Source organism: Python bivittatus, unplaced genomic scaffold, assembly GCF_059951505.1.
Source record: "Python bivittatus isolate LINGU-HERP-01145 unplaced genomic scaffold, Pbiv_v1 ctg000310_np1212, whole genome shotgun sequence".
NCBI classification, from domain to species: domain Eukaryota; kingdom Metazoa; phylum Chordata; class Lepidosauria; order Squamata; family Pythonidae; genus Python; species Python bivittatus.
The window spans coordinates 12,733,268-12,760,445 of record NW_028277054.1 but is presented as its reverse complement, the minus strand read 5'-3'; the positions used below and the strand labels follow the sequence as shown (position 1 = coordinate 12,760,445).

General features: G+C 43.6%; 1 protein-coding gene across 4 annotated transcripts in view; it reads right to left on the bottom strand.

The window, feature by feature from the left end:
• Positions 1–21,982, bottom strand: part of FGR (FGR proto-oncogene, Src family tyrosine kinase) — a 55,655-nt gene extending 33,673 nt beyond the window's left edge. For 2 of the 4 annotated variants that reach the window (XR_015796018.1, XM_088140139.1), the window contains exon 1: positions 21,574–21,971. The gene's annotated coding sequence lies outside the window, so the exon portion shown is untranslated. Of the gene's footprint in view, positions 1–3,396; positions 3,839–21,573 lie in introns of those variants that run through there. The other 2 variants (XM_088140140.1, XM_015889452.3) reach the window with 2 other exon arrangements.
• Between the last annotated feature and the right edge of the window lie 5,196 nt (positions 21,983–27,178).

Sequence of the window (27,178 nt, the reverse complement as noted above, 5' to 3'; positions counted from 1 at the left end):
TCTCAGCCCTAGGAAGAAGGCAACAGCAAGCCACTTCCAGAAATATTACACAAAAACGGTAGGGACTCGTCCAGGCGGTTGCCAGAAGCCGATACTGCCTTGAAGCCACACATTTCTTATTTCTTTCAATGACTACACATGGTAAGAAAATGTGAAGATCGCAGAAATTCAGTATTTGCCAAAACTTACATGCCCAAAATTAGGTGAAACAGATTTAGATTCTATCCTGGAAGGTTACAATCAGCAAACAAATATTCTAGCATAATAATATAATTTATTTCAAATCATAACAACCTGGATTATCCACTATGGTAAGCCCTGCTTTGTTTAATCACTGTTTATTAAATAAGCCATAATCGGCTGCATTCACACAATGTGGACAAACAAAAATCAATATAGTTTACAACCCACACTGGTTTAGTTCACTCACTGCTCTAAAGCAAAGCAAACTTATTGAAATATGAAACAGAAGTGAAAGGTTGTATGATAAAGTGGGCTATAATATACAGATGGAACAATGGGAAAATATGTGCCCGAAAGGATTGAAATTTACATTATGTGAAAATCCTAAAGAGAATTTTTATAAGGTGGTGTACCATTGGTGTTTGTCGCCAGAGAAATTGTCTAGAATGTATAAAGGCACTTCAAATTTATGTTGGAAATGTGGACAAGGAGGGACATTTTGTCATGTTTGATGGACGTGTAAAAAAGCTAGAAAATTCTGGATTCAAATACATACACTGATTCAGAGGATTTTAAAGATTAATATACAAGTGGAACCAGAGGTTTTTCCTTTGGGACTGATGTACAAACAATTGGGAAAAATGTCATGGAACTTTGTTTTTGTACATGAAAACTGCAGCAAGATTGTTGTATGCATAAAGATGAAAAGATTCAACATTATCCACAATGGAGGAATGGTTGAAAATGATGGAACGTGCTGAAATGGCTAAATTGACTTCTTTGATCAGAGAAAATACAATATCTGCGTTTATTGCTAACTGGAAACTCCGTAAAAACTTTTTGCATGAAACAGAAAAAAATGAACTTATGATTTATGGTTTTGATGATTATACAGAATAAATTATAGAAAGAGATATATATTGTAACCATAGAGTAAGAGGTAAATTTATAATTGCACTTATAACTGCTGTAAAGAAGATTGGAAGCTACTTCTTATCTTTTTTCTTTCTTTTCTATTTTTTTCTTTTCTTTCTTCTTTCTTGCACTTTTCTTTGATTTCTTTCCCTTTTCTTTTTCTTACTTTATATTACTTTTATATATATATTTACTATTACTATTACTATTTTTATATTTATTTATTTATTTATATATATATATATAAATAAATCTGTTGCAATGATTTTAGGGTTGCAGTAAGCATGATGCATTTTTAATCTGCTTTTTTGGACAGGTGTTTCCCAAAGAATATCACAACAGGTATCCTAGAAGATATGCAAGGCCAAGAGACATGGGGAGGTGGGGGGAAATCAAAGCTAGTCACTGGAACCTGTTCTCCCTCATTTTAATCCAACACCTTAACCACCAGACTGGAAAATAAAAGAAGTTGGATGTGCCGCTGAAACTGAGGCCTGGCTTAATTTTACTGCATTAGTGATTTTACCTGAATAGAGGTGCTGCAGCTGAATTGACATTTATCCTTGCTCATATGTATGACAAAGCTTCACTTTTGCAATTTTGGGAAAATGAGGTCCTTGACATGGATACCAAAGATGTTCTTAAGTGGGGGTCAACAAGCCTTTGTCCTTTTCCCCAGCTGAATGGATAGACAAATCTTCTTCATCAGGTCTTTTAACAATCAATTCCCTTAATGATTTTATTAGTGCTTAGAATTTGCTCTTTATTTGGATGGACTATTTTAAATGGAAAACCATCTTAAATATTAATTTCAAACAGAAAGCTGGCACATAAATCAGATAGACAAATAAACCTTAAATAAACCATGGCTAGATCCCACTTTGATATCCTTCTGTCCACAGTTAAATGGTTTTTTTTAATTGAAAATGTGTTCAACTATCTTGGCAAGATAAGCAAGAACATACATGTTGCATTTAACCCCCCCCCCCCCCCATGCAGTTCCTTCATCATAATGTATGGTTTTCCTGAATCTTAGTTTGTAGTTCAGTTTAGCATGGTGTCATTTACAGTCATTTAAAACCAGCGTTAACCAGAATCTGAAATCAATAACCCCCTTTGGTTTCAAACTCCTGCTGGTGATAATTAGAAATGGCAGCTATTACTCCAGGTTTGCCAATACATTAATCCACAGACAAAACCCAGTTGGCAAGTTGGTTGCTGTGGTTGACAGGGGTGATGTGAACATTCTTGCTAACCAACCACAGTGGCTTAATATGTCATATGAGCAAACTGAGATTAGGAACGGGGGTAAAGCACTGAGATGACCATGACTGAGCAATCAAAGCTCCACCCTTCGCTTTATGTGTTATATATGCAACATGTGCAAAAAAAAAAAAATCGAGGGACTACCTCTATCCAATTCCATCTGCCCGTACCACTGGATCCAGCAGAGTGGGTATGTACAGGTTCCGTCATCTAGTGATTTGTACCTAGTACTTTAAAAATAAACCACCAAAACCATTTATCATTCTAGCTGTATTGGTTGCTGTTAAGCCAAAAATTGGGGTATAAACTTGATAAGGAAACCCACGTATTTCACATGCACCATCATCCCAGGACTAAACTCCCCTCCCTCCCTATTAGGGATCAGTCTGATTCTTTAGATTCAGAACCGAGTAAGATGACCAAGCTGAGCCTCAGCTTCCAATGCAAAATGGTAACAACACGCTGGTGGAAAAGCCACCAGAGGAGACCTGGATGCAGGCTGAGTCAACTGATCCAGAGTTTGACTTAGGCAAGGTCCTACGCCCAGCAACACATTGCAAATTATGAAGCATAGAACAAAGAAAGTCAAGGTGTCTCCTTGAAAAAAAGAAACCCAATTCAGCAAATTAGTCAAGCTGGTAGTCAGGGATGACTGCTTGACCAGCTCTTTGTAGCAAATAATGTTCCACCTCCTTTCCTGAAAACTCTGCCCATGGGCTGTTTTGAATTACCTGCTGAACTGTAGATCAGTGTTTCTCAACCTCGGCAACTTTAAGAGGCGTCGACCTCAACTCCCAGAATTCCCCAGCCAGCAGTTGAAGTCCATACCTCTTAAGTTTGCCACGCTTGAGAAACACTGCTGTAGACTGACTAGTTGTAGTCCTCCTCCAAACCTGTGATTTGTCTCTCTGGATTCATTTGGAGAAGCAATCTCTTGTGCCTACACTTTCCATGCACTTACAGCAGGAAGTTTTACGTCTGCAACGTGCTTTTGCGTTGCTTCAGTTAAAGATTTATGGCTGCAGCAAATACCTTGAGTTTGTAGCAGAAGCTGGCTGCATGCGTCCTTGGCAGCACAGAACACGGCCCTGCTTTCCCAGGATGCCTTCTGGTTCACCAATCAGATGCTTTTCGAAAACACAAAGGATGCTTAGAAAGGGACCGGCAATATATCACGACCGAGCTAAACGATAGTCTCCCTCTCATCGTTTTGTCAGATCAGTCATTAATAGTTGCGCCCTGCTCTCAAGATGGATCCCTTGCAGGTCTCTTAGATTATTTTTGTCTTGGTAATAACTAGACTGCCCTTGCTTCCTTTTAGCAATGTTAAAGTATTATGGCATCATGTACAGTGGTAAAAGCACACGTATTCTCACAGTAGATGAGAAAAAGTTCACAGCAGTCAAGCTGCAAGCAGTGGTTTGCGGAAACTTATTTTCTCAAGGCTTGATGGCCACAGCTGTCTCTTTTAAACAGGCTCCCCGCCTCACAGGGGACAGCTTCACAAAATTAAAAAAAAAAAGAAACGTAACAGGCCTGAGAGACTAAATCCATTTTTAAAACGATTAGTCACAAACTCTGTCTAGTCTACTTGGTTATGAGGCTCAGGATTCTCATGGTTTCTAGATGGAATGGCAAGCCTCTTTTGTATTCACGCCAAGGAAACTACATGGACATGTTGAAGAGCATCAGGAGTCAAGCTCTACCTGAAGGAGATTCTACCTATGTTTGTCAACCCTGGAGGCTGCAATAGTTGCCTGTCAGGGATAACTAGGTTTGATGTCTGTTTACTGCCTCCTGACTCACAGGTAGCATGTCCTAAATACCAGGTAGCTGCTGAGGAATAACAGTGGAAGGGGGCAATTACTCTGCAGTCCACTTTGAAAGCTCCCTGAATACAACAGGTTGGCCTCTGTGTGAAACAGAATGCTGGCCTAGCTAAGCCTTGATTCTGTTCTTGCCTCTAGGCCAATGTTTCTCAACCTTGGCCTAGGTTTCTCAACCTCAACACTGGCCTAGGCAATTCTTACCTTCCTATGATATCAGCAGACTAGATGGCAACCTTACATGGTTTATACACTATGCAAAAACATATGGGGAATTCTGGGAGTTGAAGTCCACACAACTTAAAGTTCCCAAATTTGAAAAACACTGTGCTAATCCAAAAACAAAGAAGTTTACTTATGGCTTAGCCAATGTGTGAAGCCCACATTGGCCTGAGAGAGAGAGAGAGAAGAGCAGGAAAAGAAACAGAGCTGCATAAAAGAGGGAGAAGATGGTGGCCAGGTGATTTGTGCTCTGTTCCAATGGTAACTCCAGATGGGCAGCCTCAGTCCACTTCCTTCTCTCTGGGGCTTTATACTTCACATAGACTTGAACAGGGCAGCACTTTAGTTAGAAGACTTAAAATGAATGGATTATCCTTTGCCCTCTACAGAATTGGCCAATCCAAGCAGGAAAGCCCCTTCTTCACAGTATCAAAGCTGCCTCTCTTGCTACCTGCAGTGGTAAAGTGTCCCCCCCCCCCCCATCCCCTGGTAATAATGAAAGGAAGCAGAAGGAACTGGGATCCTACTGAGAACTTAAAATAGTTGAACCCAAGATGTTTATTGTTCAAAATAGTCAAATCCAAGAAGCCAATAGATGTAATCCTGGGAAGAAATGGATTTCACTTCCTATATACCTCTTATGGTCTCTCCATTTGACATCACCGTAGGCAGGAAGAATCTAGTGGCAGCATCAACAAACAGGAAAGCCACAACATTTCACTGGCTTTGCCCTGATGCAAAGCGAAGGAAAAAGGGAATTTATTTATTTATTAAACCAGTTTATATAGCCACCCATCTCACCACAGGGGACTCTGGGCAGCATACAACAAAGCTAAACACAGTCAATAAATACATTAAAAATATTTGGTACATCTATCAAAATTGAGCTGCAAACATCCTGACCCTGCTAGATGGCAGCAGAGAGACACAAAATTTCCAACCCTCTGCTACCATGTGATGATCTTTCCAAAAAAAATAAAATAAATTGCAGCCTAAATATGATAGCCTAGAATTTAGCCTGGGAGGGGGCGAAACTCAAAGTTGCTGTTGGAAGATTGTCCCTCTTATTTCAGTTACTGAAGAAATTTTTGGGCAATTTGAACGAAGATGCAAGGCTTGTAATTCTGTAGTTCTGTTCATATACTACAGTTAACCATGGTTTGCTTCACAATATTTAACTGAATAAACCAAGCATGGCTGGGTTCATACAACATATTTAAAATCTAAGCCATCGTTCACAAACCATATTATCTAGATTTTCTAAACATACTAAGCAAAGCCAAGTCACATTATGGCCTAGTATGGCATATGAAGCATCTGTCTGGGTTCATAGACTGCACTAAGCAACTACTTAGCAAATACTATTATTAACTAAACCACACTGAACTGGATTCATGCAGCATACTAAACCACGTATCATGGCTTATGAAGTTCAGTGGCGGGATTCATAAAGTTAGTACTATACCACATCAAGGTTTTTGTGTGAACTGGTCCCATATCTTGGCTAATCCATCAAGCAAAGCCATGGTTTATTTATCTATATACTACGAAAACTCTCATTGTGTTTATCTGTGTGTCTGTTTGTAACCTCAGGTTAGCCCAAACATTGCACTACCACAATTTTCGAATCAAGGTACCTAAAATCTGCTAACTTAAAAAATGCGTAAAAAATCCGGCACCCATTACACCTGTGGAATTGAAATTTCTACGATGTTCAGACCAGTTTTATTCACAAAGTTGTGGCCGTTGCAACATTCTTGCGGCCATGTGATTGTGATTTCCGACAATCCCTGCCAGCTTCCCACAAGCAAAGTCAATGGGGAAGCTGGCAGGAAGTCAGAAGTCGCTCCTGGTCCCACTGCTTTTTTTTGCCCGCCTGTGGTCATTCTGTTTATCTGTTTAAGTAAGTAAATATTGACTTATTATTGAAGTTCATTTGCCACTACAATTATTTTTCTATTTATCATATATATTCTTCTTAGATGATCAAAGGACCATCCAGCATTGGGATAAAAAAAATATGGTCAGCCTAAAATTTAAGGTTCATCCTGGCACATCAGACTGCACTACCTTTCTCTCAAAAGATGACCCAACAGGTCACATGGTTGTCTAGTAGTTTTCTAAAGAAATTACAATAGGTTAGATTCCTATAACAAGCAAAATTACTGCTTTACAAACTCTAAAGCAGTGTTTTGCAATCTTGGCAACTTTAAGATGTGTGGACTTCATCTCCCAGAATTCCCCAGCCATGAGAAACACTTCTCTAAAGACTGAGTCTGCACAGCACATTAAAACAAAGCCTAGAAAGCAACATTAGGGCTGAATGGGTTTTGTGAAGCAAGCCATTAGCAAATAGTTTTGATAAGGCTCAACCAAACTTGTGGAGAAAATTCTCCCAATTTCCTCCAAGGGGATCCCATTCAAAGCACTAGCCATGCTCCAAAAAATGTGGAAATAACTCAGCACCAGCTTTAGTGGCAACTGCACAAAATGCCAGGTATAGAGAACTGTTCAGCTTGGAAAACGCTTGCCACAGACTAGTAATAGAGACCATTCAGTTTACTTCTTTCACTGACAACCCTGACCCACACACTGGATTGCTTTGTCTAAAATTCACATCGATGTCCACTCCAGAACGTCATGTTGTAAGGCGAGAATCCAAATCATTTCCGGCATGGCAGATAAATTGTATACTGCAATAAAAAGTATAGATTTGAAAATTAGTGCGTTGAAGATCAAAGTGATTGTGTCTGACAGGAAAATGGAGCGAGTCATTACAAGTTGCACATAAAATGGTGAAAAACCTATTGCAAGTAGATGCATTTGTGTACCTTGGTAGAATATTTACTGAAGATGAGAACATGGACAGAGAAATGTTAAGATGTGCAAATGCTGATAAAGGACACGGTATGATCTGTTGCAAGGAATGAATATTGACTGAAAGAAGTGAAAATGGTTGTATCTAAGAGCATTATGTGAAAATGAGAGCGGTCATGACAGAAGAAACACAGAAGTAACTTAGATGTAGTGGGAACAGGGTACTTATGAAGTGTGTGGGGTAAAACAAAAACAGATAGGATAAAAAATGAGTGGATGCTCACTGTGTGCAAAAGTAAAGTGACTAGTATGAAAGAAATACACTGAGGTGGTATGGCCATATCCAAACAAATGAGGATCAAATTGCAAAACAAATACATAAAGTATGGATGGGTCAAGAAGAAGGAAAAGTCAGAGAAAGTAGTGCCAGAGTCGATGAGATCTTCAATGAGAAATGTAAAATATTTAAAGAAAAAAGACAATGTGCGAAGTAGCGTACAGAGGTGGTAGAAACAAGAATGGTTTGCAAGGAAAAAAAATATGTTTGGTAAACGGTGCTGGCCCAAATTAGATTTAACTGTATTCCATCTTCATTTGTTTTTTTACTCATACCTTAAATTGCTTCAGCGTACTGTTTTTCACTTTTTTTCTCTACTTTGCATCAAGTTATTTAGCCAGGAAAGGAATAGCGTGAGGGGTATGGATGGATGTACATATGTAGAGAAATAATGAGGGAAAATAGTTGCAGACATTAAAACATCAACACAGCACAATTGTATGGCAATCCTTCTGATTGCAGCCCAAGATAAGCGGACCTAGGATGGTCAAATTCAGTTAATATTCAGGCCCCTCCATACTTCACCGAGAGTTGAACAAAAAAACATGACAGCAAACTCCCAGGGTAGATGAGCTGAATTTAGTGGTATCAAATTTTAAACTCTTGCATTGCCCCAGGTTTCTAAATGAGAGCTTATTGCTGGGTCCTCAGAGAGAAAGAGCTCAGAGGCGCTGGCAGAGATGCAGCACGCTGGATGTTTGAAATCTGTTGCTCCTGGGCAGAATCTTCACAGAGCAGTCTTTTTTTTTCCCTCTAAGCCATTTGCATGTATGGATGTTTCAAGGCAAGATAGGAAATGGAAAAGTGCCATATTGCATTTCATTCAAAGTAGATTTTACAGATCTAATGGAGGAAAGAAATGAGATCTCGTGCATCACATAAAAAGAATGTAAAGCTAGCAGGCAGGAGCCTGTCTGCAGAGAACATGGTCTTCTTAAGATTAGCAAGGCAGTGGCCGCTTGCTGTGGAGGGGTCTCTAGGCTCCTCCAGCAGCCAAAGTTCCTGGCAAGAAGACCGCAGCCTACCCACAAAGGCAGATGGTCTCTAAGAGGGCTGGCTAAGCAGACGATGCTGGGATTCAGCAGGTCTTGGCAAATGGGAGAATCAGAGCTAAGAGACAAAAGGTGGACCTCCTCCCCAGAAAAGTCAGGGGAAATTCTGGAATTCCCAAAGCTTACAATTGCAGAGATGATGATGATCATAACTTGTATGCCACCGTAATGGTAGGTGGAATGACTTTGGGAGACGGGGGAAGAGCCACAGCCGGGGAATGGTCAGACAAGAAGCAGCTGAGCCCACAGAAGGAATGGGGACGTGGCAAACGTCTCAGAAGGGACTCTCTCTAGTGTTTCTTGGGCTGTAAACGCAACAGGGGAGAAATGTACTTTCAGACTTGCATGATTCAGTTAATGTAACTTTACAATAAAATACAATTAGTTCATCTGGGTGCGCTTCCTGCCTGGGCTACCTTGTAAGTCTGAAAGTACATTTCTCCCCGTCACCTTTACAGCCCAAGAAACTAGGGAGGGTCCCTTCTGAGACGTTTGTCACATCACCATTCCTTTTGCGGGCTAATCTGCCTCTTGTACAACCGTTGCCCTGGCTGTGGCTCTTCCCCCTGTCTCCCAAGGTCATTCCCACATACCATTACAGCCGCCCAACTCCCAATGACTCTGGATGGGTCACAACAATCCAACAAATTACAATCAAATCAATAAAACATAAACGTTAAAGATAAAAGATGGCAAGCGCAATGAAGTGAGGGATCTCACTCTTCCTTGCCAAAGGTCTGGGTGAAGAGCCACATCTTCATAGCTCTTCTAAACAACGGCAGAGTGGGGGCCATCCAAACCTATCATGGGACTTGCTAAGTCCCTTGTCTCCAGCAGTGGATTCAGAACGGGTGGCAAAATGAACATCTGCTCAAATTTCTTTTGCTGTTCTCTTCCTCCTGTGGGGTTCTTCATTTCAAGAGAAGTGGCAGCTGTTACAATGGCCAATGGGACAGGTGAAGTTCCGCATTCAAGCAGGAGCTCAGCTCCAACCTCAGGCTGCCTGCCCAAGATGGCAAGGGAGGGTGGAGGTGGAAGAAGCAAGCAGAAGCAAGGTAAGACTGGCTTTGCCCACCACAAGAGGTAGCACTGCTTCAGCTGGCCCTTTGTGAGCCCAAGGCCAAATAACTAGCAATCAAAGGACTGACTCAGGGAAAATCCAGATTCAATCACAAACATCCAGAACAATCCTTCATGACATCACATTCATCATGAAGTCGCTGTGTGAATTATACAGTTTGCCTCATTTCTGTGGAGATATCATGATGCTCATTGTATCACTTGCTTCCCTTGCTTCCCCACAGAGGCCCATGGATTCAATTCTTCCTCCCTCATGAAATCCAAGTCATTGCCTCATGTGTTAAGCCATCATGGTTTGTTCTGTCAATAAATGATTTATAGCAGGGCTGGGATGTTCCTTGTGGCCAGGACGTACATTTGGGGGAGACTTCGGAAGGCTGTCGTAGTGGGCAGACAGCTGTAAACATGTTGGCTGGTGATACCACGTCACTGGAGAAGATGGAGGCAATTTTTTAGCAAGTTTGGGATTAGTATGATTGGGACAGGTAAAAAGTATCCAGCTTGCCCCTTAAGCACTCTTCAAACCAGGAAAATGGGTCCAAAATTGTAGGGATTTTTTCTGAGGAGAAATGGTGCCTTAATCATCTGCTGTACTTAAGACATCTGTTTTGCTTCTTAAACTGCCTAAACCAAGTGAGGAAAACAGGTTGGTCAACCTTTTCGGAGAGCCACAAAGAGGCACATGTGCAAGGAAGGGATGCATTGGTATGAGAAGACATTTGGGCCCCCACCTTGACAGAGGACAATCAACTCCTTTAAGTGGTTTCATTCCACCATGCCATCCAGACTGCCATCCAGCCACGCCACATGTTTGGGGAAGTTTCTGCGAGTTCAAGCCAGGAAGCCTAATGTGGCACAGAAATTATGGGTCTGTGGCTTAGTGTGATCCATGAAGCCTACAAACTGTAGCTTATTCAACAAACTAACCCAGGTTAGGTTACACATGACCTCAGCCAGTGTTCTGGAGAACCCCCCCAAATATAGACATTTTTCAAATGTTGGGCTCTTACCAACAAGCAGCTGTCATGGGGTTACTTCATTCTCCTAATATCAAACTGCCATGCCCCCAAAGTTCAGAAGTTCTGCATTTTCCTCCTTCTTCCCCACCCTTCTGTGTTAGCTCTTGTTCCATGTGACTGACTGGTAGGAGGTAGTGAAACACAAATGGTGGTAACATCAACATATAGTTCTGGAGCAGGAGGTAGATCTGCACCAGTGCAACTGTTCCAGACCAAAGTCTGTTGGCTGTTCCTGGCTTTGGAGTGGCATGCTAGGGGCCATATTTCAAAAAGTAATGTGTGAGGCTAGGAGAGGAATTACCTTTGATATCATTTCACTTCACATTTAATAATAGCAAATAGTAAATAGAATTGCTCAGTAACAGGTATTAAATCACATTAAAAATTACAATTGCAATCTTGGGGCACATATTGTGTGCTTCTCAATGCTGAACTAATACTACACGGAGGAGCAGCAGCTATTTTGGAATCAACCTCCTTGTCAACATGAGCGTTGAATCACACTAGGTGAATATGATGAGATTTGCAGTCCCGATGCATCTGGTGGGTCCAGGTTGTAGAAGCTGGCCTAACTGGATCTAACATATGGAATATATGAACAAAGGGTCTAGAACGTTAAATAGCAGTTACTTGGGAAATGGCCTGAACTAGGGGTGTAATGCTAAAGCGGGATAATCCTCCTTAAACATTACTAAATTAACAATCTTTCTTTCTTCTAAGAAGTGCAAAGTTGCATGTGTTATTCTCTCAAACTGCACGTTCAGCCCACATTGCAACTTTACAACAATCCTGAGTTACAGGCTAGGCCAATTCTTTTTTCAGTTCAAGTTCAACTAGCTGCTGCGTCCACACTACACACTGAACCACACATCTGCAAATTGTGCTTGAACAGCATGTCTAACCTGTGCAGCTAATTTAAAACTCCATTGTAACCTCCATCCGACTCCAGTTACCTCCATCCAGGAAACTGGATTTATCGAGTAAGTCCTAATTAAATTAACCAAGGGCAAGCGTGATGTGTGAACACAGCTAGTAGGCTTGGTGGCTGAGGGACCCAACTGCAATCCTTCCTCACAAGCCTACTATATCCTCTACTGGGAAAAATGTCTACTATCTGGAAATCCCCACTTTCACCCCAGGAAATAACCCATCAAAGAACAACTAATAGCAGGTTTACGGAAAAGATTTGAGAGTATGATTCCCTGACTGAACTCAGAGTCCAGTTTACAGCTTTTAAATCACCCTGGGAAATAAAGGTATTATGGAGGTGGAGATGGGAAAATTAGAACAGGACCTAAAATACTTTGGTGAAGACACCCCCCCTTTAAAGTAATCCATAATAAAGAATTCTCTGCTCATAATTCCAGCACCCTTTCGAAACATTGATCTACCCTTCCCCAAGCATGAAAACATGCTATTTCATATGAAGTCGCATTTGCATTGAAACTTAGAATTTGCACTGCACGGGGGAGGGGGGGCGGGGAGGTAGGTGCATTTGCAAAGCATCCTTGAAAACAGAAGGGCAAGCAGCAGCAAGGTCTTCACAGCAAAAGAGGGTCTGACTAAGGCGCAAGGGAGGAAGTGTGCAGGAGAGTAAAGGGCGTTTGCTGGAGGGAAACAGGATGGAGACAGGAAGCCACCAGATTCCGGTCCATTTCACTGCAGCTACAAGGAGGAAGCAGAGCAAGATGGGGGGGCGGGGCGGGGGGAGGACAGGGATGGGGTTGAAAACAGCCCAGCATCCTGAGAGGGAATATTCAGCAGCTGGTAGCTTGAGGACCAGAGGAAACTGGAAGAGAGAGGTACGTTCTGGGAAATCTCATCTCAACAGCTCTCTGACTGGGAGAACCTGACACAACTAGAAAGGTTTCCATCACAGGATGGGGAGAGAAGCTTTGGGATCTGGCCATGCACTGGCAGAGATCAAAATGCTTTTGCAGTTCTGAGGTTATGTCCAGAAATGGTCAACGCCTAAAAAAAGCAAAACTGTGCAAGCTATGCATTGTGAGATCAGGGTTGGTTCAAAGCTGAATCAAAACAAAATCTGATCTCTATACCACCAGCATCTCAAGCCAAGCTGCAGAGAACCCAAAACCAGAAGAGTTATTTGAGGACAAGAGAGAGAACATCCACTAGCACTTCACCCTTTTCTGGCAGAAAAAAATATGGAAAAATATGAGGAGAAATGTGGAAATCCAAGGAAGCTGGAGATTTGCATACCAAGCCATTCAAATACAATTTTTGGTCTTCTCTTATCAACATTGAAGTAAGGACACCAGATTCCATGAGTTTTTCTCCAGAATTCTTACCACCTCATTTGCTTATTAGACTAAGAACTAGTGGGGGAAAAAATTCTCTGCATTCACATTTGGTCATCACCTACCTCTGTTCTAACAACAGCAACACTCAGAACAGGATTTGTGTCAATCACCTTCTTAAACAATAGGCTTACGCAAGCAAGAAGGGGAAAATCTGGGATGTGTAATCACTTCTAAAACACTATGGTATGGTTTGCAAACTGTTTGCTCTTGACTTCACACACTGTGTGATTCCAGCTATTATCATTGGTAAACCATGGTCTGTGGCTTCTAATAATCAGCAAGCCGTCACATAACCATGGCTTAGCATGATGGGTGATCCCAGTATGTCAGCTTACGTGAGCTTTGATTGTCTTCATTGTACCATTCTGATGATACCTACCACACTAGCAATGATGCAGTACTGTTTCCTCCAACAATGGAAACCTGACCTTGAAAGACAAAAATCCTCCTTTTGGGGATTTTAGAATTTCGCCAGTAACTTTTAGCTAAACATTTGCACATCAGGATATTCAAGGGAGGAGACACCACACAAGTGTTCTCCCTTTCAAAAGAGCAGGGTGAGTCAGGAAAAGTATTAAAGAGGAAACATCTTGCTCAAGGCTGTGGAATGAATCAACGGATGAGAGCAGGCAGCCACCCACTCCAACTCTAGAAACTGTGGCTTTTTTTTCAGGCTTTCCTGAGCATGAACACAGGACAGGGACATGCGTCCAAGAGTAACTGTAGCACGCAGTCAGAGCCAGCCTCATCATTACACCTCTCCCAACAGTAGAGTTCAAGTCTTATCCACCCCTCCTTTGATTGGCACAGTGTTTTTCAAACTTGGCATCTTTAAGATGTGTGGACTTCAACTCCCAGAATTCCCCAGCCAGCATTCTGGGAGCTGAAGTCCAAACATCTTAAAGTTGCCAAGTTTGAAAAACCCAGGATTAGCACAAAACAGAGCCAGCATCAAATACACTTTTCCCATTGCCAATTCTCGGTTGCATCTGCTTTGAATCGCTATCAAATCAAGTTGTCCTGAATCATATGTGTTTGGCATGTCAACAGCCAGCAGAGGAAACTTCTCCAACGGGGCTCTGTAGCATGACTGCGGTCAGCTGGACTTCAGAATTCTGCTCCTCTAGGCTGGTTTCTCTGCCCCATCTCCCATACCCCGTTTTAGCATTGCCAATCAAAAATAAAGCACAAAAGGTTTAAAAATGGGAAAATATCAGGGCACAAATATAACCAGTGAGGATGAAGATAGATCCACCCCTCCCTTCTGGACTAGCCAAGACCTGTAGAGTAAAATAACTGAAACCGATAATCTGCTGCACAGCCACCTGTTAAGGGGAAGGGGAAGAAAGCAATTGAAACTCACAAAAAAAAGTGAAACTGGCAAATGAGCAAGACAAGTCCTGTTGACAGTCCTGGTGATTTTCAGGGCAGATTCCCAATGACTCCGTTCTGGAGTACTGCTAATAAGGAACCGTGCAAATGCACGCGCATACCCTTTCCCCCCTATGAAGTAGTAGAGATCTGCTCCATTTTCTTCTGTCTTAGCAGAAGTTTGGAACCAAACTGATTTCAAAAGCGGAGGTGGAGCAGGTGAGGAGTGTGAAAGAAACTCAGGAAGCAAAGTGCTAATGGAAATGGCAAATGCTGGGCTGGAAATGGTGGGGGAGGAGGCCAGCTAGCACCCAGAGGAGAGGGGCCATTGCCAGGCCTCCCAACATTCCCTAAACAGGTCCCCAACTTCAGCTCCAAGATGACAGGGGGCAACAGATTACAGACTTCACATACCTTGAAGTTGTACTGGGGCAATGCCAACTTATGGGGGACAGACTTATTTTATTCAGGTACAGGATGTGTGATGGCTTAAGACAAGATGAAGGCAATTCTACTTTCTTTGATTTCTATACTGCGTTTCCTTCAGGAGTTTAAATAACGATCTCTCCTATTCTCTGTAACAGCCCCCCACCCAACATAGGATAGGGCTGAGAATGACTAGCCTGAAGTCACCCATTGAGCTTCCATGGCTGAGGGTGGACTAGAACTTAGTCATTGGCTCTCACCTCTGAATGACTGCACCATCCTGCCCCTTGGGCTGAAAAAGAGGGGCTGGCCCAGAGGCACTTACCTTCTATGACTTGAACCTGGATCTCCCCACTACAGCACCTTCACCACTTCTCCACGCTGGCTCTTGGGAAGAAAGAGAGTCTGTCCCAAAGTCATCAAGGGAGCATTTGTGCTAAGGCTAGCCTAAAACTCAGTGCCAGTCCAGCCCCTTAACTACACTCCATTAGTTCTTGGGCTAAGAAAGAATGACTGGAGAGAAGTTATCCTTCAATCTACAGTACCTCTTTCATTTAGAGAAGGATGCAATATAGACAAAGAGCATCATTCTGCCTGTTCTCATTCAATGTGCTACCAACAGTTACGTCAAAGATGAAGCAACTCCTGTATATCCAGCAGCATCTGGGGGTGATGGCGGGAGGGCAAAAGAGATAAGGGACTGAGCATGGCAGCACGACTGAAAGGCCACCCCTTTGGGGTGCATATTAATATTGCAAACACATACAGGAGGGGCCTTAATCATGCTGCTGGCCCTGCCATCTAGCTTCTTGACCTCCCTACGGGTGCTATCATGTACACCTCAGAGTTTCTAATGCCAGAGGACAGGCAAGGCATTCCCCTCCCCCCCCCATTTCCAGCTTTCTGGAATGACATAATATGCCAAAGCAAAGAGCCACATGCCTGAAGAAGAAAGTGAAGTACAGCGTTTCATCTAAGCTTGGTATTTTCATTAATTATTCATTCATCAACAAGACTTCCTATCAAGCCAGAAGAACAGAGAAGAACCATAGCATAGTAGAAGGGTTTAAGTGCAATGCCTGGGGTCTCCAAACATGGTGGAGAAAACTCTAGCCAGAAATCTGCACCGGCAGTCACTGAGGTATTGTGTGTGTGTGTGTTTCATTAGATTTAGACACTAACCCTAACCCTAACCCATTCAGCAAGCTTCTTAAACCCCTAACTATCAAGATCTCTCCATGGTTCACAGTAAAATCCAACTGAAAACCAGTGATAAGGAAACCAATACCACAATTAAAAACAATTAGAGCCAATATTAAAAGTGAGTTTTAAAAAGATGTGTTTGGGGGCTTTTTAAAAAAACCAGCCATGGAGCTAATCCTCTTAACTCAGCAGGAAGAGTGTTCCCAAGAACTGGGACGACTACAGAGAAAGCTTGAACCCATCTGCAGCCACTTGAGGTGAATCTCAGTGAATACTGGGGAACCAAGCAGAACAAGATCTCAAACTTGCAGCCCTCCAACGCGGACCCAGCAAACGTTGGGACCTGGTCCTACTATCATGCCACCACTCCTTGCTATGGCTTTATGATACTTGTGAGGTACTCATGACAATTTTAGTTTGAGACATCCGATACAAAAGGAGATGTTATTCAAGCCATATTGGCCTTTCAAAGCAATAACCAGCAGGACAGTGTAATGCTTTGAATCTGACTCCAAAAAGGTGTTACAACTTAAATCTTCAGATGATGCTCATAAGCAGAAGTACAAGCATTTTCCCTTCTTTGCATGAAGCCATCATTCAAACTATGGTTTGCTGAATAAGCTACATTTGGTGGGGATTACAAAAAAGACTAACCTTTAACCCACAATCCACAATAGCTGGGTTCACCCATCACACTGCACCAGAATCATGCAAGTGACCTTGTGGCTATGTGCAAATGCAGCTTTGAAATAGTGGGCACTCTGTTACGATGCACTGGATTTACTTCATTAAAGTGGGTGGCTAGATTAGATGGTCAATCAAAGCAAGGATTAAATCTACCTGTGGAGGTTATGGGTTCTCCATCTCTGGAGGTTTTTAAGAAGAGGCTGAGCAGCCATCTCTCCTGGATGGTTTAAATGGTTTTCCTGCATGTTGCAAAGAGTTGAACTAGATCAGTGTTTTTCAAACTTGGCAACTTTAAGATATGTGGACTTCAACTCCCAGAATTCCCCACAAAATGGCTTATGATACCCTTGCAGTTCATTCCTTCTAAAGATGAAAACAGAACGCTGGTCAGTGCTGTAAAACCAAGTTTATAGAAACTTGGTTTTACAGCACTGACCAGTGTTCTGTTTTCATCTGGCCCTAACCTGTTCACACGTATCAACACAAGATTTATCCTGAATGTGGATTCTTTTGTTCCAAAGTGCACAGAGCACCCCAGTCACCAAAGGAAAGCTTTGTAACACCCCCATGCGCTATCTGGGTGAGCGCAAGGATGAAAAAGCCTTTGGCACACTGAAAACACTACCCAATAAGTAAACAAATCTTTTTATGAATCTATTCAAGGTTCTAGTTTTCCAGATCCCACTGAAAACTCTGAATAGACGGAGAGCTATCTTTGTGCGGACGTGGGGAGGGAGGACTGATTGCGGAGGCTGTTGCATATGCTACATTTTGTACTTGCTGACTCCCTGAGTACACGATGAATGCACATCAAGGCATTTTGAACAGCACACATATGTTTCAATAGAGACATTTGCTTGCAGGGAGGGGCTTGCCAGTAATGAATGTTTCCCAGGCAAATTAGTGCTTCAGCATACCCAGGACATTAATAAAAACCATTCTGCTTGGCCAAGGAGTCGGCCTGTAGGAATTTGCTTTTCACATCCAAAACACAATAATGAAGTAGTTCTGTTAAATCAAGTTCTTCATTTAAGCCACCCAGATATTGCTATTTTATAGAACTGGGAATCAAAAGGTTTGATCTCGTCTCTCTCTCTCTTTTTAAGGTACCAACTAATCCATAGCCTGCCTTTTGATTTGCAGATCCACAAGAAAGGTTATAAGAAATCTTAAGGCTATAATGTACCACAGTAGCAAATTCACTAAAGGTCAATAAAACAGAGTGGCTGGTTCACACAACACTCTGAGTCAGTTTTGCACACCCATAACTTACGATGACCAAATAAATAAACCATATTTAGCTTGATGGAATGGCTCGGTTCATACACCAAGGCAATGGATGGCTCCCGATGACGTGAACCACAAAATCCAGTCCCATTTTAGCTGAACATAGCATGTTATACAAATCCAGCTATTGAGCTGAGTTCTTTTCAAATCAGCCCTCTAACGTGCCCATCACTAATGCACAAATTATTGTGGCTAAGCCACACAGCCTTAACACAGAAATCAGTTCCCAGTATTGTGAAGATATAGCTTTCTTACTGAACCCTGATGAATTTCAAGTACATAAATGAAGTTTGGTCAAAGCTAGAGCGTCTCCATAGAATTGTTATGAACCAGCCCCAATGACTGATTTGTTTTTTTAATCTGATAACCATCTGCCTGACTGATTGATTGATTAGGGGCCATCAAGCTGGTGTTGACTTTTAACGACCACATAGATTTTTTCCAGGATGATCATCCTCAACCTGGTCTTTTCAGGTCTCTAAGTGGTACATTCACTGAGAGAGTATTTTTGTGGCATAATTACCTTTTTACAGAACTATAATGTAAATAAAGTTCCAGTATGAAATAACACTTTATAAAGAGAACAAACATATTCTCAGGAATCCCTCTTTAATACTATATTTCCTTTTGGTTTTATGATAATGCATGAGAATCAAAGACATCTTAGCCAAACACAATAAAATATTTAATTCCCAGATCCCTAGATGATCAACCAAAACTTTGGTTGATTAATCTGCAGCTGTATTTAACTACCATTTCATCCCACATGGGCACAACAGCTGGTACTAGAACAAGTCAAGATGACCTGTCAAGGTCTCATCAGTGCAGATCTTAGCAATATTGACTTAGCCAGGGGAAAATGCATAGGCTGACTGACTGACATATTTTGTGAATTTCTCCCTCAAAATGCAGTGCCAGCTGGAAAACATGCTAATTAGAAATTCTGTAAGGTGTCCTCCTAACCTGTCTGGAAGGCACTTGGTTGGGGAAATTTGATCTACGTTGACCAAAAAGAGTTTAAAACTAGGACTTTCTGCCTGTAAAGCACATATCCCAAAACTCAACTCTGATCCTCTCTTTTTGCCCTAGCAATAATCAATGGCCCTGAATATGGAAATGGGTTAAAACTAGGAAGAAGTCAGATCAGTTGTTCAACCTGTGTAATCTGTCAGGATTTTCAGAGAGATGTCAGCCCTATAAGGCAGACCAGACTGAGAAACCAATTCCATATAGGTCAGGACTACTTCTATTGTAACAGCTATAGTAACAGAATCTTGCAAGTCTGAATGTGCTTCCTCCTCCCTCATCTGTCCTTCATGAGAATTAGGGAGGGACTTATCTGAGACATTTTCTCAAGTTACTTTCTTGGCCCAGGCTCAAGCCCCTCTTATCTGACCGTTGTCTTGGCAGCAGCTCTTCCTCCTGTCCTGCAAGGCCATTCCCTCTTCCTTCTACACGAGGATCCTTTCCCAGCTCTTCTGAAAAATGCTGGGAACTGAAATCTGAATCCTTTGGCATTCACAACGTGTCCCCCCAACACTTAGCTACAGCCCTTTTTTAAAAGCTGTTTTTCTAAAATCAACTTTTTTAAAAATGGGAGGGGGAGCACTCCCTATGGCCCAGAGAAACATTCTCTCTCAGGAAAGAGAATTAACTTCTGCTTAACGCTGGAGAGGAAACACCTCATACAAGAACAGTCATAGTAACAGGCTTTTCCCTCCTGCCTGGTCACCCAGGAGTCTTCTCATCCCCCCGACAATGCAATCTCCAGCTTGGAAAAACAGGATTTCCGTTGGAAGCTGAGACCAATTCCCGGATCCCTGAGTGTCGGAAATGAAGAGAAAACTATCAGGTTTTGGGAGAAAACTCCCAATTCTGGGAAGGAGGCATTTAATAATATACTGTAATATTAATAATGCTAACATTATTAAAGAATCATTACTCCTAATAATAATAATGCACAAGAATCACAGCAGAAGAGAATAAACCTTTTTCTTAGAAGACTTTAAACATAAAAGCTGAAATCTTTAGAGGTGCAGTAAGTACACATAACTGAGCTACAAGCTTACTTCAGCTGAACATGTTGCAAAATCCAGATACTGTTACAGAAAAAAATAGCTGATTTCAGGCATGGCTCTAAGCCATAATGGTTGATCATGGTTACTGAATAACCTGCAATGGTTGGATTTAACACAATGCACTAAGTCAAAAGGAAACAAACCATGTTATGGCTTACTGAAGTTCAAAGTATATTTCATTGGTTGTATTCACTGTATTCTGGTTTACTCAGCTAATTCAGTTTTCCAGGCTTGGATCGGTGGGGGGGATGAGAAGAAATGCTGTAGTTGGCAAGCCTGGGATTTATTCTGTCGTGTGAACTTCGGCGGGAGATAAGAAGGGGGAATTCCATGTTGTCCTAAGGATGCAGGCAGTAATTCCCACAGGATACCGTATATTAAAAACCACAACCGAAACATTACCACAAACCAAGGACCCCTTCTCGGTCGCAGCCGGGGGCGAACTTTCTCAAAGGTTACACGCCCTACCTACAAGACAGCGTGCGCGAAAGGGGCGGGGCTTAGCCAGCAGCCTATCAATGGGGGCGAGCGGTGGAGGCGTCCCTGGCCGGGTGGATTCGGTTTATAATCGGCGGTCCGGCGGCGGAAAGGAGCGGGCGCAGGAAGGCGAAGGGGAAGAAAGGGCAGGAGGAAACCAAGGGCGAGGGTGGGCGGAGCGGGCAGCCCCACCCTCCAAAAGGGGAAGGAAGGTGGCCACAGGTGTCCAGGCGGTTGCGCGGTGAATTCAACCGCAGCCTTCCTCCGGTGGAGGGGACGCCGCGCGCCCCTCTCGCCCAAAGAGCCCACGGGGAGCAGCGCGAGAGCCGCTTCCGGATAAGGAAGGGGGGCCGAACAGAAGTGACCCTCCCGTCCCTGGAGGAAAGACGGGCCGGGGAGGCATTTGCGGCCAGTTCGCAAGAAAGCAGTGCCTGACCCCCCGCCGCCCGCCCCCAAGCGCCGGAGAGTCCAGTTCCGCGCTGGCTGCGGACGGCGCGAAAGGGCTTTAGCCGGACCCCATTTAGAGAGAATTCGGAAGGGCGACCGAAGCGCAGCCCCGCCGAAGGTCCGCTCGCCTGCACCCGTCCAGCGCGCCGCTTCTTCTCGCCGCCGCCCGCCTTGAGCAATGTGCCCTCCTCGGGAGCCGGCAAGCCGTACTGGGGCGAGAGGAGGCGCCCTCCCCATCTCCCTCTCGCTGCCGGCGAGAACCCCAGAGCTACTGGGACCCCCAGAGCTACTCCCGCGCACCCCGTCCATTCTCAAGCGCCTCCCTCTCCTCCCGAAATGCCCGCCTGCCCGCCCACCGCCCCGTGGGCTGCCGGACGCGCGTGGTCCCAGCCCCCGTTCCCGCGGCCTTGGCTTTCGCGGCGCCTTCCGAAGCGCGGGATCCGGCGATGGCCGGGCACCTCGCGAAAAGCGGTCTGCGACCCTTGGTCGCGGCCGGCCTGTGAAAACGCCCGGCGCCTCCGCCGCACGTGCCGGGTGCAGTCCCTGAGCAGCCGCTCACCTTGGACCGCTTCACGCCGGCTGGCTCGCTTCCTGGCCGGAACGGCTCCGCGGCTGCGCCGCTTCTTTCCTCGGCGCTGGAACGGCTCGTCCGCGCCGCCTCCGAGCTTGGCGACCCTGCGTCTCAAGCCAAGGCCGGCAAAGCGAAGAAAGTGGGGCTGGCCCGGCTGAGGAGAGCGCTTCTTGGGCGTGCATGCGCGCGCCGGAGTGTATAAATATTCCCCTGGCTGACCCTTCAGCTGGCGTGCTGTAATAGCAATTACACACACACACTCAGGCGCACAAAACGTCTATTTCCCCACCTTCCTTCGCTCTGCCCTCCCCTTTCGCTCTAAGCGGAGCCGCTCGCCGGGTGAAGGGGGGGAGCGGGAACGAGAGCGTGCGCGTGCGGTTGGACGGCTGGGCCGCATCGCCTCCTTCCAGCCCGCCGCCCCCGATCGCTTGTCGGGAAGGGACCCCCGGCGCCCAGGTCCCACCCATCAATTGATTCCACGCTGGCTGCTCTCTGGAGGAGGAGAGGAGCAGCCAATCAGGGGGCTCCCTGGCAAGGATTTTTTAAAGGCATTTCATGCTAGTTTGGAGAAGGAAGTGCGTCCGCTTTTCTTTTGCACGCGCTCCCTGCCCGGGCTCACAGCGATGTCTTTAGACCGGCTTTTGCGGGATAAACCGAAGCTTCCTCTTCTGCCTGCATTAAATGTCAGGGTGGGGTCAAACAGAGGTTGCTGCCCTAGTCTTGGCCCGTTAGTTGGCCTGCCCAATCCCGGGTGGTAATGTTGGGTTTGTTCCCTAGTAGGCCATCGTGCCATAGTTGAACATGTGTGAACCCAGCCTGTGTGGTTTAGTTTATGGATCCGTGTGTCATACAACCTCAGTTGATGATTTATAATTCCATATGCCATACAGACTCAGAAAATGGGGTTGTGTCAACCATGGATACAAATACTGTGGGACTGTGGCTGTTCCACTTTCTTCCCACAACAAAATCAGCCAGTTCTGTTACAATGCTAGCAACCGTATTCATGCTCAACTTGATGGGTGTTAACCTTGCTTGGGTTATTTTTTGTGGTCCAGCGGGTGTGGACCCAGGCCACTGAGTGAGTTAGCGTGTGGTACGTGTTGTGAGGATCCAGAAAATGGATTAATTTGGGACCACGTAGCTGACGGAGCAGTGGTAGTTTTTCTAAGCCTATCTGGCAGAGTCAGGGACTGGATCTGCTCTTTCAGCATGCAAAGGGACTTTATCATTGTCATTGTCATTGAACTTTAGCCTGGTAAATGATGCTACAGCTTGGAAAATGCGAACAAAAGCCACTGGCTGCTAATTCTCATAAGATCTCTTAGATTATAACTGTTCAGCATGATGGTGGTGGAACAATGTGTTGCATGCTCAACCTCTAATACAGTGTTGTCCAAACTTGGCCACTTTAAGATGAGTGGACTTCAACTCCCAGAATTCCCCAGCCAGCATGGCTGGCTGGGGAATTCTGGGAGTTGAAGTCCACTCATCTTAAAGTGGCCAAGTTTGGACAACACTGCTCTAATATCTCCAGGCAGCAGATACTACCTTCCGGCTAAGGAAGACTCCACAGAACTGAACTTAGGGTAGCTAAAACTGGACCCGTCAATGGCAGGGGTCAGTCTGTAGTCACTATCTACTTAAATCAGCCTTTTATTTGGAACCTTGGGACTGGAACCTTTCTTTACTTAAATGCCCACTGCTCCTGAGGATTTCTAGTTGCAGGTGAGATTGTCTGATTGTTTTTTATGATAATGGTTGAATAATAAGCCAGTACAAATAGTCTTTTCTGTCCTTGTTAATTCGTGTGGCCTGTCAATATTGAAATGAATGTTTGTTTGTTTTCTGCAAATCAGGAAAGATTTTCAGCCTCGAGTAAATGATTTGGAATTGTTTGGAGAGTTTTTCAAGCATCTGTATCCTCTGTGTCCAAAACACATGGATCTCTGAGCTGGAAATAAAACTGCATGCCAGCAGGCCAAATTGTACTGCCAGGTATGACCCTTACTAAAAATCTAGAGCACTGCAATTAGCGTATGCCAATTAAGCTGAGGATCAGACTCAAAGCCCGTGTTCCTATGACATGCTTAACACCAACAGTTCATTTAATCAGGCCTTACTTTTACTCACAGAATCAGCTATAACCTCACCATGTGACAGCACAGTTGTTGTTTCATCCAAGCATGGAGGGGAGGACCTGAGCCTTCCCACGCTGCCTAGCTCCAGAAAGAAATATACCATTTTGCTGAATTTAGAGGAGGAACAAAGAAAAAAAAAATCTTTGTTGCACAAGAGAATGAGGGGGAAGGAGCCAGAGGAGACTCAGTTGAGATAGTAAGATGCTGCGGCCTTTATTCTTTGTGACTGCAAGGCAGGACAATTCTGAAGCTGCCAGAAGAAAATGTGCCCCCCTCCCCATGTTTTGCTTGAAGCAGCAAATTTATATTCTAATTAATGTAGTGTATATTAGTGCAGAAGACTATGACCAATCAGACTAACGGAATATAGTGGGCACTTGTCAGTGTTCCAGCTATTCTGCTCTTTTCCAGGAGACCCTATTCCGCCATCTCATTCTCCCCCACATCTGTTTTTCTATTTCTCCCTCTAACAGTCATGTCATGTGAAGATGGGGCCTTTTAAAGTTCCTAACAAGATCTAGCTTTGACAGCAGTTGCTGTCTTCCCTACTTTACTATCTGTTAAGAGCCAGCTTAACAAGGTTTCTTAAAATCATTGTTCTCTTAGGCATATCAGTGATTTTATATTTGTTAAGCAATGATAGCTTGGGTCATTGTTCCACTCTGTTGTTTTGTTGAGTTTTAATGTTTTGCAGTCTGTTTTTAAGCAGGCTTTTAAAAAAATTACTTTGCACAATTTGCTACTTTAGATAAATTCTATGAAGCGTAGCATAAAAATTGCTTTCAACCATACATCAATTGTGATTTTTTTTTTTAAAAAGAAAGAGGTAGGTAAGCTACCTACTTGTCTCCTCAATTAACTTTCTTAAATCATTATCATGTTGCAGATGGGTGAATGTTGCATGCGGCCAATTGAATGGACATTTATTCAGGAGCAAATCTCACTGAATTTAGTCTTGGTTCATACTATGCACCAAGACATGGCTTCCTTAACTGTGGTTTACTGAATACGCAAAATCACATTATGGCATAGTGAGCCAAGCCAATGTGTTTGACATCTAATAAAACATGAGTAAGGGGGTAGTTTCTATTCAGCTTAGTTAGGAATACTGTAAGCCATAGGTTGAACCATCAAAGTTTGCACTGACCCCACTTTGCAGGTTGTGCTAAGGCATAATGTGGTTTAGTTTGGCTTTGCACGCTGAATGGATCCAACCACTGTGATTTCTAACCTAGGAATTGTGACTTGGTGTATTATGGAAACCCAGCCAATTGTGGTTTACTCAATAAACCAAGTAAAAACATGGCTCACCACAATATATAACCCTATCATGGAGTTGTGCTTTCTCTGAACACTTAGATTTGCATGGGGTCTGGTAAGCATGTGCTTAGGGGAATGTGTGACGCCCCATGAGGTTGGGAAGACCAAGGAAGCAAGATCCACACAGATTCCAGGAAGGTCTTTTTAATGCTCCCCTGGGGTAAATCCAGCATCTTGGAAACCGCAAGCAGAATTCCCCAGCCTCAGTTATAAGGAGTTCATTAAGATGGAGTCCCTGCAAGATTTAAAATGCTTCTTCCCAGGTTTCTTGCCACGCGGCTTGCCCTTAATTTTTCCGTTTAATTTTTTTATTAATTAGGTAAAGCAAACGAAAAAGCAAAAATGAAAAGGAATACACACACACACACACAAACTTTACACTAGCGTGAAAGTTGAACTGGAATCTAATTTTTTTTTACGTTTTAAAAAAGACAAAAGAAAACAGATAAAGAAAAACTGACTTCCTTTCTATCTCTTGACTGTTTAGTTCTCCTCTCCTCTCTCTTCCATTCCTTTCCCAGTCTCCCCACAATCTCTTCCCAGTATGGGAAGTACTGTCTTCCCAGCAAAGCTTATTGGAAGACCTATCTCTGGATTCCTTTCAATGCCAAGCCATTACATGGCTGTTGATCAAATAATCCTAAAGTGTACATGCATACAAAAGGGGCAGGGTTTCAACCGTGACGCTGTACCTGCCACCTTGCAAATTTTGACACTCCAACTCACAAATCCACACCGTGGATGCCCCGGTGCAAAAGGTTCTTCGGCTTGGACCTGGCCCTGTCTTCCACCAAAGCAGGCAGATTTATCAGAGTCTATCTGTGTAGACCAGTGTTTCTCAACCTTGGCAACTTTAAGGTGTGTGGACTTCAACTCCCAGAATTCCCCAGCCAGCATAGCTGGCTGGGGAATTCTGGGAGTAGAAGTCCACACACCTTAAAGTTGTCAAGATTGAGAAACACTGGTATAGACTGAACCATCGCAACAGGAGTCTTCCTTACACTGTTCTCCATCACCGATTCCCCCAAACAGCCTTCAGCTCCCTTTTGACAGTTGTCTCTAACTTGGCTTAAGTATTGCGCCTTGTTCTACCCATCCATCCACCTTTTCTTGGTTTCTGAAACTGGTTCAACACTACGCTCTCTATGGCTCCGAAACCCTGTTTTAAAGACCCTCCATTAGCGAATGGAAGCCTGGGGATATTGAATCGATGCAACACATAGGCTGGGTTTGCATAAAGACCCAGTAGGTGCGGAGTTTGTGGTTCAGCTTATCGTGGGAATCATTGTCTTCACACAGGGGCAAGCGGCTTTCCAAGTTTGGGAACCACAATTTGCTCTGCCAAACTGGAGGGCAACGGGTAACATCCCCAAGGTCACTGGAAGGAAGAAGGCCAAACGTTTGCTGTGGCGAATTCAGCTGTTCAGTTCTGAGGTATAGGGTGCATTAAAGCAGTGGTTCTCAAACAGTTTGGTCTCAGGACCCCTTTACATTTCTAAAAACGATTGAGGACTCCAAAGAGCTTTGGTATATATGGCTTATATTTATCAATATTTACTGTACTAGAAATTAAATCAGACATTTTAAAAATATTGATTTGACTTTGCAAACCTTTGAAAGGGTCTCAGGGGCCCCCAGACCACACTTTGAGAATTGCAGCATTAAAGGGTGGAAATGAAATTACTTTGCTTGCATCCCAGGGTCTTCACATTTACATTTCCACCCTTATTAAAAATAACAAAAGTCTTGCTGCCCCAAATCAGCCATTTGGTTGCTGAATTTTGGCAGCAAAATCCTGGGGGTGGGGGAGCTATATGTGGCCCAGGCCCACTCCGGTCTATAAATCAGATAACCACAGGAAATAAAAATACAACATCTTTGGGCATGTCATGCTATGTGAACATAGCAGCCGGTTCTATTGTCTCCGTTTAGGATGTAGTGTGCTATGTGAACCCAGATATGCTAACAGATTTTAACTTTTGTAAATTAGTTAGGGACAGTCAAGTGCAGTATTAAGTCAGCCTTTCTGAAAATTAACTTTCAGCTGTCTGCCCAGGTCGACTCAGCTAGGAAAGCTGTTAATTTTTTAAAAGTTGTCATTAATGCAAGATCACGGGAGGCACGTTGTGCTG